The sequence below is a fragment of the Apis florea genome, unplaced genomic scaffold (assembly GCF_048593485.1).
Source record: "Apis florea isolate Af1SG1 unplaced genomic scaffold, ASM4859348v1 contig_3803_pilon, whole genome shotgun sequence".
In the NCBI taxonomy this organism is placed as follows: domain Eukaryota; kingdom Metazoa; phylum Arthropoda; class Insecta; order Hymenoptera; family Apidae; genus Apis; species Apis florea.
Genome location: NW_028256864.1, coordinates 2,253,244 through 2,271,832, shown reverse-complemented (window position 1 = coordinate 2,271,832; position 18,589 = coordinate 2,253,244). Strand labels below are relative to the sequence as shown.

At 39.6% G+C, this 18,589-nt stretch overlaps 1 protein-coding gene across 3 annotated transcripts in view; it reads left to right on the top strand.

Annotated features, from left to right (window-relative positions):
- cv-c (RhoGTPase activating protein) overlaps positions 1-18,589 on the top strand; it is a 315,849-nt gene that overhangs the window by 252,701 nt on the left and 44,559 nt on the right. The gene's annotated exons all lie outside the window — the stretch shown is intronic.

Genomic DNA, 18,589 nt, shown 5'->3' with positions numbered 1-18,589 from the left:
GTAATAAGCGCATAAACATTCCATTTATAAATCCAATTATTCGCTACAGCGCAACATATCTCTTCCCCGCGTAATCGTCACCACGCATCTCTTGCAACCAGACAGCCGTTTCAGCGCCTCGAAAAATTGACATGAAAAATGCATCTAGAAGTCACATCAATAATAAATGATCCGGTTCCGCCAATAATCTTCATTCCTCCTCTCAAAGATAATTGATATATGAATCTCAGAGCCTGCCTGCGACCCACCATGCCAGCGTTTCCCGGGACCACCGTAGAGTTAAAAAAAAAAAATATATATATATATATATAACAAAATTACAACGATCAATCTCACCCGTAAAAAATATATATATAAAATACTCGTAATAAAACGACGATCAATCACGTATATTCCAACGTGTCTCTCCACGGTGCACCATAACCTGTACGTGAGCGACGGTGGCGCCGATGGCCCAGTTTTTCTCGGCGGTCGCCATCCAAAGCTCGCTCCGCGTCACGTGAGCTGCATCTTTTCGGAGACCACCGTGCCGTGTCGTGGCGAGAATAAATACTTACGACTCTCGATGCTCGGTGACAGGTGGTCGTAGTTACGAGGTTTTCCAACTCGAATTCACGATTACCCGTGAAATCGAACTCGTTCGCCTAAAAGGAGCAGCCTACCTTTGCAAAAAAGTAATTCCAATTCCAAAGTCGGTCTAAAATTAGGCGCGGAGTCGCGGTTGTAGTCACGATTCACGAAACAAGAGCGATGTCGGAAGCACGTGCTGCCCTTTCTCGCTCGTTTCTCGAGCGAGTTGGAACACGGCCAGCCAGAACTTCTTTTATTCTATTCCAATTCTCGCTCGTGTCGTGTTCCTACTCCCTCCAACTCTTCTTTCCTTGTCCCTCTCGTCGTATGAAAATCGGTGGATCGTCCCTGGCGGCCAGACACCCGGTCTGTTACCGGGAATCGCGAATGGCACGCGAAACAGCTGTCGGCAACGACGATTTCCGGGGACGACGGTTAATTAGATAGTTGTGTTTTCGAAGAACGTGAATAGAACCGTTCATGGAAACCGGATGTTAAGGGAAGCGAACGTTTCCCCGTGGATCGTCGCCATGTTTCTGGGGTATTTGCGCGTGGAGAATACTCGGCTATGATTAAGAGCAAGCTGGACGATTATTATTCTGCGACTTGCGCGGCTCGTTACCGAGGCGGGCCTTTCCACCGCGATGGCAAATACAAATTAGCACATGGATCGGTGGCCTTTGCGTTTACCCTGGTTGGAACGTCATTAACCGGGTCTTTGGAACCGTTTAATTCAACTCCATCTTCCCATGTTAATTGGGACACCTTGTGGAAATTGTGGGCTTGTGGAATAGGCGAACAAATTCGCGTAATAATCACTCGGATTAATCGTTTCCGTGTTTGGAATTGCAAATTTTGTTATCAAGTGGTGAACAAACAGATGAATACCTGTTCAGAATGTTCTATCGTATAGTAATACTGTACTTCGAAAAAAGAAATTAAATTTCAAAAAGATATTATTTTATTCTATTTTAAATAATATATAAAGTATTGTTAACAAAAACACTTCGAGTTAAATCTGATGCAAAATCGGCTAGTTAAATGGGTGTTTATTCAATATTGATTTCAAGTGAAATTGAGTCAGATTAACAACTTTCTAACAAACAACGACTACAAATTAAAATTGCTATTCAGTGTAATTGTTGACAATATAAATTCATCGAGAGATTGAAATGTGATATCTTCTTGTAAATATTCTCTAAAAATAGAAACGTATTAAATCAAGCTTCAAGTTCTTCAAATCCATTTACTTCGCTTTATTTTGGTTTGTTCTAATAGATTCTAATAATTCTAAGTTTCCTAGAGAAGACTCGTTCCCCGAATTTTCAGGTTGATTCCACAAACTTTACAGAAATATATATAATCGCAGGATGGTTGAAAGAGGTGCGGATGAAAGGGAAATTCGGAACAGCGATGATTATTTAAACTAACCAGTTGTTACGTTCTAGCCGGCCGAAACAGGACGTCCTAGTTAGCCACGACCTCATGAAACATATATATATATATATATATATATGGTTATGACTTACAAGATTCGCCAGAGCGAAAAGTGGAGTGCATACTCTCAGAGTGTTCACAGAGGAGCTAGTGTTCGCGTTTTTTTTGAACTGAAAAAAAAAAAAAATATTATTCGTGAAATTTTATGTAAATTGTCCCGCGTAAATAATTAGCAGGAGAGATGGTGGAGATTTATCAAAATTCACGGTTAATGCGAAATTGATTAGATCAACGGTATGTTTCGTACTTTCTCAGAGTGAAAATTCTGCTGATGGAAACGATTAGGGAATGAAAAGCATTTCCCAAGGTGAAATTAAGTAATTAACCGGTATCTTAAGGATTAATTAAAATAATAATATGAATCCCCTTAAAATATATTTCCAATTTGATCTTTTGTATAAATTGAAGTACAAATTGAAGTGAAAGCGTGAAATTTCGAAAATGCATCAATGCATTTAGCGCTTGGTCGTTTATATTAAAATATCTACTATAAAGTTATCAGCATTCGATAAAAAATTTGAATTTCTCGGTTAAATTTATTCAATCGTATAAAACACGTAATTGTAACGCAGTGTAAAAAAAAAAAAAAAAAAAAAACGCATTTAATAATATTCCTTCCTCCTCATTTACCAAATCTTTGACGTCCCATTTATCATTCATCACAATTCACAAACGATAATTGAACGCGTCTTCGACAACCCATTCCCCGACATTTAGATTTCTATTAAACCTTTTTGCTTAACAAGCAAAAATTCCAAATTCCCGTCGAGTCATTTCACGCATATCGCGAAATCCTCCCATCATTTTATCAATGTTCATCCGTCCAATATCAATACACACCTGTGTGTGTATATATAATTATCTCTCCGCCATTTTCACGAACATCCTTCGTCATTCCACGAACGTAGTGTTCGCAAAGATATATCATCCCCGCTTCGATTTTCCATCGAATGATACACGTCACGACAGAGGGGAAAGTGGGTGAAGGTTTCACCCAGGGCGAGAATTCTTTCACAAAACATTTTGCACATTGAGATTATTATTGTAACCGGGGATGTTTACCACCCGCTTTATTTCCGACAAAGCCCCCTTCCCTCCCCCCTCTTTCCGCGATCTAAGCAACAATAACAATTTCGTTCCAGTTTTCGATGCCGATAATTCGCCGATAAACAACCATTCGTTCTCCTCCACTTCCAATTGGGTCGGCCGTGTCAAATCGTATCCAAGGTTATAGGCGTAAAGCGAAACAAAGAAAGATTCGTTCCCTCGCGTTTCAATATTCGCGCGTTTGGCATGCGCGATTCATTCCAATATTGACACTGATAAATTACGTTGAACTTGATGACTTTTTTGTTACCGCACCGGATTGTTACGTCCGCTTTTACAAATAGCCGACCCTGCACGGAGGACGTCATTAAATTTAGATTTTGAAGGCGAACTCTCTCGCGCGGGAAGAAGCGTGTCCAATCGCTTCGAGTTACTTCGGCATCGTTACTTAATATTTTTCTTTTTTTTTTCTTTTTTCTTTTTCCTTTTTTAAATCGCGTTGCGTGACGCTGAATCGTAGGTCGTTTGCGTGTTGCGACCACGAATGGGATCAAGGGTTGGAAGAGGTGTCGAAGGGGGAAATTCACTTGGGATGCGATGTTTTTTAATTATCCGGACAAATTCTTTGCTTGACACGAATTAAATTAAAAAAAAAAAAAAGAAACGAGCTTCGGTCAAGTTGGATTTAATCGGTATAAGTTTGCGTGATGAGTCATAATTGCGTGCACTTATTGGTGTAGGGCGATAATTGTGGCGGCGATATTAGTCAGGCGATTGGAATAATATTGGTGAAAATTTCGAACATAATGCGCATTATTAATTGTAATAATTCATGAAACCAGTAAAATTTAACAATTATGAATTAATCAAGCGATCCGAGCAAAATCGATCGAATCAAACGATCGAGTAAGTTGAGATGAAATATTAATTAAAAGAGCAGAATGGTGCAATAATAATAAATCTGCGAAATGAATCAAGTGAAATTAAATATTGGTATCTTGGGATGAGTAATTGATTAATAATATTATTATTATTATTGACAAGATAAGAGAAGAATAAGGTTTTACAAGTTTAGTAAGTTTAGAGAGGGAATAATCGTAATGAATTGTAATAAATGGTTGGTCTACGTGACCGATCCCCTAAAATGCCACTAATCGCTGAAGACGTTTCAACGTTTTTATCTTTGGGCCACTGGCCTTTTGTTACTTACTCTCCATCATCGGAACAGATGATAATGAGAGATAGGATCGATACCTAATCCAACCGTTGCTTGCACGTACAATGTTCCATGTGTACACGATTACTCAGTACTCAGATGTTGTTGATTCCTGTTCTGACGTATTTCATTTCTTCTTAACGATGCAAATTGTCGTCATTGTTTTGTCTTCCGTGACTGATAAACTCGAGCTCTATCATGTAAGCATTATTAGTAAGCGTTATTGTATACCATTGTCGAACTTTTCGAGAGATCTGTTTGAAAAAAGTATTATTATAAAACGTGGGATTAAAATTGTTAGTTTCGTGATCGATGAAAATCATTTTTCATCGATGGAAACGGATATTTTTTAAAAATGCATCGTACTTTTATCGATATAAGCGATATGTAATTATGTATTACAAAAAATAAAGCAATTGACAATTAAATTGTTGAACAGAAATTGGTGTCTAGATAGTGTCGACGATTCATTTAGAAAGATTTATTTAATTCGATCGATCGTCGTATGGAGAGTTGAACTGTTTCTTCTATTTTATTTTAAAAACTGTTCATTTCCGTGAAAAAAAAATAAACTAAGCTTTTTTATGCCTCGGCCTCCAGAAAATTCTCGAAATGACAAATTTGAAAATTAAATATTTTGCTTGAACGATAGTGTACAGCGTTTGTGACGTTTTTGTCGCTAATTGTACTTTTATAATATTTGTTCAACATGTCATTTAGCCACGTACACATCTACTTGTACCGTCTCATAGACGCACACATCCATCGAAAGATCTCTGATACTGATTAAATTTATTTGAATTAAGATTTCTTTGAATCGGTTCCAAATATATTTAGAATTGGAATAGAATCTTTTATGCTGTTATTAAAACAGAAGAAAAACAATTTTCAATAATTTTATCAATCTAATTTATCAATCTTTGAATTATTCGTTTTAGATTAATCTTAGATCACACATCGATCTCCTTTTCCACGTTTTTTTTTTTTTTACGAGAAGATCCACATTCGTTAAAGAAAAAATAAAGACGGCAACAAAACTTTCGAAATTCGAAATAAAGGGAAGAAAGACTTGAGGATAAACCGATTCCCTAAGGGATGAGACGGAAGAGAAAAAAAATAAAAGAACGATATTAAACCGCGAATTGATTATTTTTACGCCGAGCCGATCGATCAAGAAATGGGAAAAAAGAAGAAGAAGAAGAAGAAGAAGAAGAAAAAAAGCAACGTAACTGAAAATGCGATTTATGCGAGGTTGTTTGCCAGGTTTTGCCGTCTGTAAAAAGCGTGGAGGAGGAACGATGTGTTTTGCAGCAAGGATTTCAGACGTAAATATTTGAAAATCGTAAAGCGATAAAAGTCGCGCGATAGAAAGATGGCCTCGTCATCGACGATTGTGCGCCCGTGTCGGATAAACAAAAAGGCGATACGTAAAGTCTCGTACATCGTGGATATGATCAATTTCCAGCTTACAACTCCGCCCGTAATTGCGAATTTTGCCGTTAACATCCATCGTGATTACACGCGTTTCGCGAAGTACCATTGTAATACTGCGCGATATTTATGACGAGGCTTGTAACCTCTTCTTCTCGATGTTCCTGTCAGTGTCCAGGGGAATCATTTACGAACGATTTTTCGATTTCAATCGGGCGAGATCGGAGATAGCGTTTGCAACAGCTTTCGTTTCTTTTTCTTCTTCTTCTTCTTCTTCTTCTTCTTCTTTTACATACATTTGCAAAGTTGCAAAACCTGTCTGTAAAAAATCATTGTGATCTTATCTGAAGAATTTATCCGTCTATCCGTTGTGTAATAGCAATTTTATAAAATCGATGATAATTCGTATAATGGTTTTTTAACGCTCGTCATAAAAGTAATGCGAATGTTTGTCGAGATTTTAGATGGATATATCGAGATACATGGCAAATTGTGAAAAAAGGGGAAAAAAATAAAGAAGTAAGTGTAAGTGCGATTATATTTATTTGTATTTCTTTTCGAACGAAAATAAATTCTTTGATGCAAACGAACGGCAAACCGGGGGATAAGTAAATATACATAGGGTGTTTTATAATACGTAAGTTCGTTTCAATGATGAGCGGAGGACGGAGAAGCGATGAAAAAAGATCGTATATATCGTATTTGACCTTCTTTTCGAGTTGTGGCCATTTTTGTACTGCAATAATACGCAGCTGGCGTCTTGTACGAGAAAAGGTGGAATCGGCCATCTTTGACCAGAAATAAATCTCTGCGAAGCAGAGTTACGGAATAAATTTCGTTTTCTCAATTTTTCAAAATTTTCAACGTGTTTTAACGAAAATAATCGAAAGTCGCTTATTAAAATTTTTAAACGTTCGAATAAGCTATGATGAAAAGTTACATCTCAAAAATGAGCCATCTGACATTCATTTTAGAAATGGGTCTTACCACTCCGGTATATGATACACACAAACGGTGAACGTTATAGTAATGTACAGGGTGTCCTCGAAACAAATAACAATTTTTTTCGTTAAAAATTTTTTTTATTCAAGAAAATCGAGTTTTGGAAAAACTTCGTATAGAAATATACAATAAATTTTAAAATTTTTAATCTAAATTATTAAACATAAGGTAAACATGATTTACTTGAAAACGAAGGCTTTAAAAATTTATTCTTTCGCCCTTTTTACGTTATTTCTTTTCTTTTCTTTTCTACACGAGTCCTATGATTTCGAAGACAAGAATTAACCACCGTATCACTTATCTAATCTACCTTCTTTCATTACTTGCCAACCAATAACTCGAGCCCTGCAACCTACAATATTAAAACGCAGTTCGGAGCAAAATCGATCGAAGTATTAGCGTAATGGCCGGCGCGGCATAAATTCGAGCCGTTGCGTTCACGAAGGATCGGAAGAAAAACGAACTGCTGCTGGCGGTCGTTAAATAACAACGGTTCGTGGAAGCGGAGAAACGAGCAGTGTAACCCGGTTCTCTGGATCAAATTCACGAATCATCGTTCGCGGACACGTATTCTCTTTTCCTCCTCGCCTTCTTCTTCCGGGTCGTGAGTTGCAAGAAAAGAAACGCGGGAAATGTATATATATATATATATACAGTTGCGCATCAGTTCGGCGACGAAACCTATGAAACGAGGAACAGATGCTCGCGCGAGCACCGAAATAGACGCCTCCACAGGCGTGCAATATATTTTTGTTCGATTTCGCGCGCAAACGAGTCCTAAGAAATTAACTTGAAACGACCTGCAACCGAGTTATGGATCTGAAAATGCAGAAAACAGATAATATATTATATTTTTTTGAACGCTGTTATATACATTATACGTCAGAGAATATGTCAAGATTAGGAAAAAGGATGAAGGATTGAACTTTGTTGAAAAATAGATCGATGGATCAGAGAATTAGGTCGAAAGAAGGAATAGAATTGAATATTAAATAAACTTGACACTGTATTGGGCAGAGACTGTATTTCTTCTATAATTGGACAATGTTTATTTTTAGTAGATCCATGACACTTGGAAAGGAATTATATTATCACTTTTCTCCATGGTGTATTTTAGATTCATTTCTACGATCCGTGCGTTAAAATGCGCATTACAGGTTATAAAGCGTGATGGTAGGAATCGGTAAACCAAATCCCAAATGATTCATGGGAGCGAATAGTCACTTTCATCGGGGAAAGCGGATCGTTTCTGCGAAAAGCTTAACGCGAGACAGGTATACGTTCCTGTTTCTTCTCCGCAACGAAAGAGGGAGCACACTGTTCTTTTTCACCGGATACTTTGATCTTTGTTAATTTAGACCGCTCGCGTCTCGGGATTACGCGGCAGTATTTTCTTTTTTCCAGAGAAATTTAGTGGCTACAAACATTGGAAATGAAACAGAGAAGGATTTCTTTCTTTCTTTTTTTCTTTTTTTCTTTTTCCTTTTGAGCTATTGTCACGTTTGATTATTTCGTTTCCTCGTTTCTTAACGTGAAAAGCGATGACTTTTCACGAAGTAATAGCGTTAGAATCACAGAAAGATTTTTTTTTTTTTTTTTGAAACAGAAGTTGAAGATTAAAGGAATTGGGAAATACCAAGTTTGCTTCCTGTATTGAAATTTTTATACTCGAATATTCGTTTACGAATTCATTATCATCTACGTGTCAAATCAAATGTCAACTACTTATCTTTATCCACATTATATATTTCCTTCGTTAATGTTACGATTTTACGAGATACGAGAGAACCGACAATCTGTGACAATCGTTCGACGATTCGATTGGATAATTGGAAATAAAAATTGCGATACATGCTTAGTCTCTGTTTACCACTGTTGTTACTCTTCGAAACAATATTATCCGACAAAAGGGAGCAGCAAGGGACGAGGAAAAATCCTGGATCGTTCCTTGTCCAACCGGCCTATCCTAAGCTGATTAAGTCGTCCTCGAGGAGACTTACATCCCCTTGTCGTGCGAATAATTTTCCACCGCCCTCCAACCCAATTCCTTTTCTTTTCGGATCCCACGCGTGGTTCTCGCATCGCGACAAAGTAATCTCGGCCGAGATAAATTATTCGTCGCGCGGCGAAAATGCAAATTCGCCGGTGGGCGAGGGAGGCAATTTATACGCGGCCTGCCGCGGATACTTTGCACTGGCACTTAAGTGGCCAATCTCTTTCACGTACACGCGCGAATCACCGTTCTAGCTAATTTATACGACTGCGTCTCGCGCCACCGACGCTCACCGAGACGTTGTAACGCAATCTTGGAAAATCTTCTTGGACGCTGATTTTCTTCGATTGACTTAAACTGATGTCTCTTTTGTGTCTCAATATCTTTGTAATTTGTTCCTAGAAACAAATTAATTTTCAATTTTCAATATTAAAGGAATATTATAAGAATTTCGAAATAACGTTGAAAATCTAACAAACTTTCCGTGGAAATAGCCGTGAAGACCCCGTACAATCGTTCGGATCCGGGGTTCACAAGCTAAGATGCACGGACATTGACATATTTGGCTTTTCTAAATGTTTCTATTAAAGTAGAACTTCCATTATCGAGACTATAATAGAGAATTTTTATAATAGAATATATATATTTTTTTGTACATTTCTGCTTTCTAATTTCTTAACTGTTTTAATAATTAATTTATGTTTATTTATTGATAAAGAAAGATATCTATTTATTATATTGTTGGAAGATAATGTACAGTTTGGATATTAACATGTTCGATTAATTGAATTAATAAATGTAGATGAGAAATGTAATTAATAAATGATTTATTAATTGAATTCCTTATTATTAGTTATGTGTGCCATATTTTCGCATTGGTAACTTTATAGTACAACACAATTTCCATTTGAAGCTATCGTTCTCGGATTTCTTACGCGTCCTCTAATAAAAATCTAGAGACGTACTACGATATCCTAGGAATGTGAAGGTCGTTTTCGTTCGAAGATACTTTATTACTTGTCATACTTCGTTTTCTCTCGAGTCCTAAATCTTAGTCTAACCTTAAAAAAACGTTATTCTTTTAAATTACCACTGCGATTACATCTGGTTTTGAAATAAAAATTCACAACGTTGCCTATAATGAGAAACTTATAACAAGAGATCGTTTCAAGTGGAAACACGAGAAATGCACCTCGTGTCCATTGAATAGACATTTGTAATTCCTAGAAGCTTCGAGATCAAGATCAATATTACAGTTTATACTATTTATACTACCTTCCAACACGATATTGTTTCTTATACAATTGACTAATTTTTACTTTTCCATGATTCCATCGCGATATAAAATGAAATTAAAACATGTTGATGGTTAGATAATAATAACCTAATCACAAATAATAAAAATGTTTAAATTTCGTGAAATTTATGATATTTGAAATCGAAATTAAACTTGCATTATGTGTAGAAAAATATCAACGTGTTTAATAAATATCTCTATGCGTTTCAAGAATACCAAACTTTTCAACAAATCTCAAAATCCCAAAAGATCCCATAGGAAAAACGCGCGAGAGAGGAGGGGCGATGAAACGTCACGTTTCCTTATTAGTTACCGGAGTTTCTGCGAGCAAAAACACGTGGCTCGGCCGTGATACGATGATTTTTGCGCGCCAAAAAGGACAAAATGGCCCGTCACCTCGCCTCGTTCATCAAAATGACGTCGATGCAAGCTCGATGACTCGATCACCTTACAACGGTGACAATCTCTGCCGCTCAACCGCTTCTTTTCTCGCGTGAGTAACGCACCCTTGAAAGTCTGGAGAGTCACGTGACACCGTAGACACACCGTGGTCGCGTTTTTAAAGCTGGTAAAACGGAGTCTTGAAAATATAATCGTGGCCGCGCCGCTTTTGCCACTGACGTCACGAGGGCTCGCGATAGAACACGAGACTCGCCAGAATCCACCTATGATGCTCTTCAGCTTCGAGTGGACGGACCTGTCCTTATCCGGCTTGGATAAGATACGCGCCTTTTTTCTCCCCTCGAGAGAATTCCACTTTGGTATGTGGTTGGATATTTCTACGTTTAAAATTTCGATCTGAAAATGGTAAAAATTGAAAAACCTGTATGGACATTCATGTTTTCTTCTTCTTCTTTTGAATCATTTTAGTATTTTAGTATTTTAATGCATGAATATTTATTCTGCATTTTTACAATTTCGATTTGGAAATGAAATTTGCAACGTCGAAGATCATCGCTAAAGTATTATTCGAATGTGTTCGAGTAATTTTTTCTTTTTTTTTTTTATTTCGTAGAAAATTGTGATATTGGTATTATTATCACAAAGATTTCTGTTTCAAAGGTTTTGAAGATTCTTTAACACGATGGTATAGCAATGTTATCTTTCGCTCTGTCAAGCAACATAAAAATCGAACAGGTATGGGCGCGTGTGGGTGTATCCGCGTAGGCGCGCGGTTCGCTTTTTGAAAACAATGCATTTTGAATATATTATTACAGATTGGAGCATCCGCGTTTATTCGATCGTTTAATTGAAAAATAGAATCGAATTATTCTCGATAAAATTTTATAATATCATTCAAATTTGCCGCGTAAAAACAAAAGCGAACCCCGACTGGAGAAAGAATCACAGAATGAAATGCATATTTCCAAATGCATGAAGATTGCAACCGTTCCAGTTTCACATTTATATATGGATATTAATCAATGAATTGTCATCTGAGAGGGAAACGTCTCCTGCAACGTTACGACTTCTTCCTCCGCGTTAGGAACAACAGGGAGGTTATTTCGGGCGATGACATTGAGCCCTGGCGAAAAAATGAAAAGAAAAAAAAAATGAAAACGCACACGGTTCTACGACACCCGAACTGCGTCGCAACGAGAAGCCCTACTTCTATATTCGTCGTAACGAATTACTTTACGCGCCGGATTAATGCAAACCGTCCCGCTACGTGCGAGCTGATGACTACGTTGAAAGGACAAAGAGTGAGATTTTGTCGGCTTCAAACTGGCTGCTGATTATACCCTTGGCTTTCCCGTGACAAAAAATTATCGTAAATAAGTCGCGATAATCGAGGCTAACCTTTTTCAAGTTCGACGAAGTGATGAAAATATTTGTAAAATCAAATTAACAAACCGAAACAAACGATCATCTCTATCATGTTTTAAAAAGAAGAAGAAGAAGAAGAAGAAGAAGAAGAAGAAGAAGAAGATGTCCATGGAATTCTGGATCAGATGGAATCGAATAAAATACAAGTGAAATTTTGAAACACCTTACCTTACGTCTAATTTTCATTGGCCGAAAAGTAAGACCCCTTATTTGCGCAACGTTCGCACCCTTTCGAAAAGTATCCAGTGTCCAAAAAGCGGAGGGGTTTCCGCCTGTTGAAGGGGCTTCAGATAGCGATCGAAACGGTCCCGAAATTTACTCCCTGTAAATTATATCCCTGTTAAAAATCGGTGATCCAGCCGGATCAAAGGGAGGGAAGCCGCGGTTTGGTGGGCTCGTGCGGGGCTGGTTGAGCCGCGTCGCGATCCAGGTGTCTGTTCACGCGTTTCTGCGGCGGAATCGTGATCCAGGCCGGATTAAACGAGGGCTGGACACGCCTTCGGAATTCCGGATCGTCGCGATTTCCTAGGTAGATGCACGGCTTGGACCGCGGCCAAGAGAAGCCCGTGCTCCTCTCCTGCTTTGCCAACGTCGAAAAGGTCCTCGACAAGGTTCTTACCGAGAAATGCGCTTCACCGACGCGCATGCACTCGCCCGGGGTGGGAGGAATATTAAGGGAATATTTTCATAGTGATTCGCCGTCTTCTTGATGGACGGTTTGTTGAGACGGTTTATCGCGTTCATACAGGCAACCACGGCTCCAGCGCAAGATGGATTTTCGTTTCTCCTTTTCCAAATCGTATCATTTCTTATTTAGAATTAAGGAAATCAAGACAATAATGTATTCACCTTCTTAAATACGAGTGCAAAGGGTTAATATTCGTCTTCAATATGATTTGTATTCAAGACAAGAGAATCTTCGTTCTTAATAGATCAATATCAAGCTTGAAATATAATACAAACGATGCTGAATTGACAACAAGCCAAGAAATGCAATTAAAATTCCCGCAAAACTCGCAGCAAACTCGCGTTCATTCACAAAGGAAGGGCGCGTGGCGCGAAATTCGATGATACACCAACACGATCGTTAATGAAATGATTCGCCTTTGCGAAAGGGCGCGTCTTTGTCGACGTTTGACGCATCTGTTGGGGGTGAGCCAAGCACGAAAACGTGGCCTGCACCGCGGCCGCACCTGGATAAACCGCTTGCCGTCGTCCCGCTGCCAACGCGCACAAAGCAACGCCCGTGATGAGTGGCTTTGGAAAATTACCGTTGCCAAATGGAATCGACCTTCCTTAATGCGTCTCGATGGTAAACCGTTGCCGTTTCCGTGAAACGAAACGCCTTTGTCGCGCCACCCTCGCGTTGTAGGTGGCCGATTTCCTGCTCGAGCGGGCCAAGCTAATTGAATCGCTTCCGTTTAGAGATTCAGAAAGTAAAGAAAGGATCTCTGGATATTCATGGTTAATTATCATCGATTATACAAACTGGAAGAGGAAACGAATTATCGAGGCGAAATACGTATACGGAGAAACGTGGACAAACCTCTCGAGCCAATCTAAGCATTATGGATTCACGTGGCATTGTCTGGAATATCAAATCAGAAGGGAGTCTGGCATCGGATCGGAATGGCAATCGCGCGACGATGTCGATGAACGACGGCGATGTAGGGATGTACGCTGCAACGAATTCTTCCTTTTTCATCTATCGAATTCGTTTGAAAATGTTTGAAAAGGTTCGTCGAAACAGGGAAGGAGGATATTATTGCGCGGGAGACGCTTTGAATGAAATCCGCGAACGAGGCGGAGCGAGCGACAGCGACGGACAGGCGGTCTTAATCACGTCCGGGCCGAAAAGGGAGCGGGCGGCTACGAAAATAGTCGGCCAGGTTCCCCTTTGAGGCTCGTGGCGATGAAAAGCCCGTGTCGTGGCTCGTAATCGATGGCTCGCGGCCCAACACCGCCATAAATTTGAACAGAATTTCGCGAGAAACGCGGAAATCGTCGCGAGAACGCGAATTCTCTCTCCTCCCTGAGAATTCGTAAAATTAACACGAGGCTTATATATAATTTCAACGTTATTAACAACCGTTGTAAAGACATTCAAGATCGAAGATTGTTACAGTCAATTGTGACGGATCTACTTATAACTCGGATAACTTCGTTTTAGGTTGAGGATCCATGAAATAATCTTGGAGAATAAAAATAACCGGTCTTATCTTGGTGGAAGAAATCCGATTGTATCGGATATAAACCTTCTTATCTGAGATAGTTCTTATTAAAAAAAAAAAAAAAAAAAAAAAAAGGGCATCTTCTTTTTTCCTCCGTGAATGAAACGGTCGATTTTTTATCGACATCTGATAATGACGCCCCCTCCAACACCGACGGTTCAACGACCCGTGTGACCCAAAGGTGCTTCGAAGTTTCCGTCCGTACCTTTTGTGAAGATTCCCCTCAACGGAGAGAACCGGCCATTGAACGCGAGAGACCCGCGATGAGGAACGTGAGACCTCACACAAATGCTTCTTTCTCCCTATTAGCTTATACAATTAGTCGAGCCTTAAATTTTGACCTTTGCCGACCTTGAGGTACCTTGGAAAGCGTGGGTCGTTGAACCGATCTTGATAGGCGACCGAAAGTGTATACGTTTGAAAGGTGAAGGGAAATATATTTTGCGCAATTTTACCTTTATCCATGTATCTTTCCAAGCATTTAAGAAAATTGGAATTATCTATCTTAAAGAGAATTTTCGTAAAAATTCAAAATTCTAAAAAAAAAAAAAAAAAAAACAAATCTAGCCATCGATAAGACGACGAGCAAAAATCAACAATTTCGAAAATACGATTCCTCGTAGCGCGTAGGGGCGTAATTAATTTCCAAGAGGGACGCACAGTTTCTCAAAGGCCCGATTCCACGAACGCCGGTGTCCACCGGCTCTCGTGGTAGGTGGGCCAGCGGGCGTCTCTCCGCATCGAGATGAGAACGGATATCGCGCTTTCCGCCACGGAATATCATCGTTGCCACGTCGGCCGCTTCTGACTCCTCTCGTACCCTGCTCGTCGATGGAGCGAGAAATTCGCGCGGACGTGTTCACCAGCTGCCGCGTCTGTCCCCGGCGACCGCTTCCTTGGAGGTCGATCAGATCTGTCCCGATTCACCCTCGAACGCCACTCGAACCGGCCCCGATATCGCGATCATCGTTAGACCTGATGCATCGCGTGTTACTCCATTTGCTATGTGTGTTTTCTCGCTCGTCTCTCAAGGCGCGTCGTCTCCACTTGTTGCTAATGCCTTGTTGTCGAATATCGTTTATCGACGCGACGATAAACCGTGCAATCGTATAGAGGGAAGAACATAGAGGGATATTTTGTTCTTTTTTTGGGAAGCCATTTAGAGATAAATGGCAAAAGGTTTGAGGAGTTTCTGCGTGGAAAATGGTAAAAGTATCGTGGAATTTTGTTTGTATGCAGGTTTTATTATTGTGTATAAGATAGTGTCGATTTGTGCCTTTTCTGAATCAGGATAGATTCTTATGTAAACGTATCTCTATAACGTGTATTTAAAATTTCTCGGAAAATTTTAATTACATACTCGATCGAGTCGATCTCGTGTTTCTATCAATTTGTCGTTTCATAATAAAAGACAGGAATGGTTAATACTAGAGAGACTACGATTATACACTGTAATGTAACTTGTCCTCTTTCTTTAAAGATCGGTAAATAAACTAAAATGAATTAACGAACGGCTAGTAGAGACTTTCTATTACGATCGAAATGATATATATATATATATATAAAACGTTGAACATTGAACAAAAGAAAGATAATTATTAACGTTTGAGCTCGTGGTTCATAGTTATCGTAATACGAGGTACAATCATCGTCAGAATTATCAATACCGCGTAGATAGATCAAAATCTTTGTGTCTCATATTTCTCTGCCTCATTTCATATTCATATATCCTTTCCTCCGTGCATGATTTTATCCCCATATCTGTATACATCAAAATGGGGATATATATATATACATATATACCTTGAATAGAATAAAGTGGATACACATCTTCACACAGCAGCTTCCGTTTACTTTTCGCGTCTTGCTACCGTTTAGGCACCGCTATTTTTACTGGAGAATTCTCGAGACGATTCAATATTTGGTTAAAAGTAGTGGGCCTCTTGGTAGTCGGATCATTTGCACGAACGTCGAAATGATCGAAAAGTTATTTGGATTTTGGGGTAATCGATCGGATGGTTGATGGAAAAGTAACGAAGTTTTTCTTCTGGATTATCTTATCTTATCTGCGAATTTTAGAGATTCAGATTTCTTCTTGGAAGAGTTTCCTTCTTTTTCTATTTTTTCTTTTTTCTTTTTTTTTTTTCCCCGTGAAATGGACGCTTTTAGCTCGGTCGATAATTAGTTATTTTCGTTCATTGGTTATAGCGGGGGATGAGTAATAGGATTCGGTGGAAAAGAGGTTGCGTTTGTCAAACTGTCAAACGTATATTAGCGGCCAAGAAGATTGGTATCAGTCTCTCAGTTGTGGGTGTGTATTAAATCTTTGGCAAACTTCATCGTATATCGCCGATCTTTCCGTAATATTTCTAATATTTTTTTTCATCCCAGTATTTTATGAGAATGATAATTTTAATTCGATTCTTATTCAATGCGATTCACGATATAGAATAAAATATCGATCGATATTCTCGTTTTATCCTCAACAAATCTGTCGAATCAAACTTAGATTTATTTATCCTATTTTCCACAAAATTATAAATCTAATTCCATTTCCAACTCGAAGTGAAAAAAGTAATTATCGTCAACCGATATGTCAACCGATACCGAGAGAAAGATCAGCCTGTCCAAATATCTCTCGATTCTTCCTCGCGACAAACTCGAAGAACAAGGCGCGTCTAAGAATCAGAATGTCCCGTCGATTCCTCGAAGGGCTCATCGTTCACCGTGTAGTTGGAATTGCAAGGCACGAGTCGCGAGTCGATCACTTATCGATCGTATCGATCGGCGAGAAGGGGCCTCCCCGTGTGTATTTACCGCGAAATCCCGGATCGTTTGCTGTAAATCGTTTAATCGACACCTCGCGTGTCCCGGGACCAACACAAGGTGGATCTTTAAGGGCCATCGATCACTGGCTCGTTGCGAGGACTAACAATGGATCCCGCTATCGTTCGATCTTCCTCGAGGATGACCTGATGGATACTCTCCTCGCGACCAGCCGTGCACGCCGGTGGCTGCCATGCATATATCGCTATACCTGACCGCAGATCTCACGTGTACGCATATACATATATATTCACGTGAAATTTGCTTCCGAATCAACGCCACGCCGTCCTCCCTTGAATGCTAATGCCGATTTTCTTCGAAATTGCAGCTGCGCCCAACTGACAGCCCGCCGATTAATGCGTTTTCTGACTTTCGTTTCCGATATGATCGCGCCATGTCGAGAAGTTTTATTACGCGAGAAATTATTATTATTAGAAATTAACGAGTTTGATAGTTGTTATTTAAATATTGCTCGCTTTTACTTTTTTTTTATTATCAATGTTTGTCGAGAGAGAGAGAGAGAGAGAGAGAGATTTTGTCGAGTAGAGTAGGGTGTAAAAAGCGTATAACGATGTCTTTGGAATTTTTGAGGACGAGGATGCTTGGTGTCGAAATTTTTACCGGTTAAAAGATTGTTGTAATATTAGCGTGTTTAATAATAAACCCGAGTGTTAAAGTTAGATCAAGTTTATTTTAGGAGCAGCCTTGGAGTACGGCGGCAGCTATAATTAAGGAAACGCAAAAATTGGTTCGTTTACCCTGAAACGCATCACGGGAAACCTGACGTTGCATCACGATCTCGAGAAATATCGGGCTCCATCTTACTCGTCTTCCCTCTCCTCGTAATATATTTTTATCGAACGTTCCGTTTCTTACTTTTGCCTCGCCATGAAATTCTTTCACTCTTCCCTCCCTTCTCCCATAGAAAATGATTCAGCTCTTGATACATTTTCAAAAGCATGTACAAACTTTCCTATCGAAATACTGTTCTGTTTCGCGTAAAAGCGTGAAGAAAGAGAAAAGAGGGGAAAAGTTCACGATCCATGAAGAAGAAACTAGACCGAGATATCTTTTGAAAGAAAAAGAATTTTCACACCAGATAACCACCAAACCCTTTTAACCAAAGAAATTAAGCAAAAGTGAAATTGATCTTTATGAATCTGTCATCTAGATCCTCTTCACTCACACCAACAATCAGAAAAGAATAAAAAAAAATGAAAGAAAAATCGATCTCTCTAATACAGAAAAATAAGTTCGAGCTACGGAGAAACGATCCTCTCCTCGTCACAACCTTTCCCTCCGCGAAATCGTGGAAAGCGAGTTGGCGCGAAAATTGACGGCGCGGAACGCAGCGAACTCGAGCACAGGGCATGCACCCGTGAAATGCTTCGGTTGCATCTCCCCACCTCTGCCGTGCCCTCCGCATCCACAGGGTACACACAGGGTGCCCCACCACAACGGGTAACTTGACAAACACACATTCGTACACATTTATAGGCAGCCAGGCGTCCTCCGCCTCGTCCCTCTTTCAAGACAGCTGCCCCACGGGTACGGGTCCTCCCCACCAGGCCTCCATCACGCTACGTTTCGTGCCTGTGGAGTTTCTTCGTGCTTCGAGCTTCTCTTCTATACCAGTGCTACGCGCCGACGAC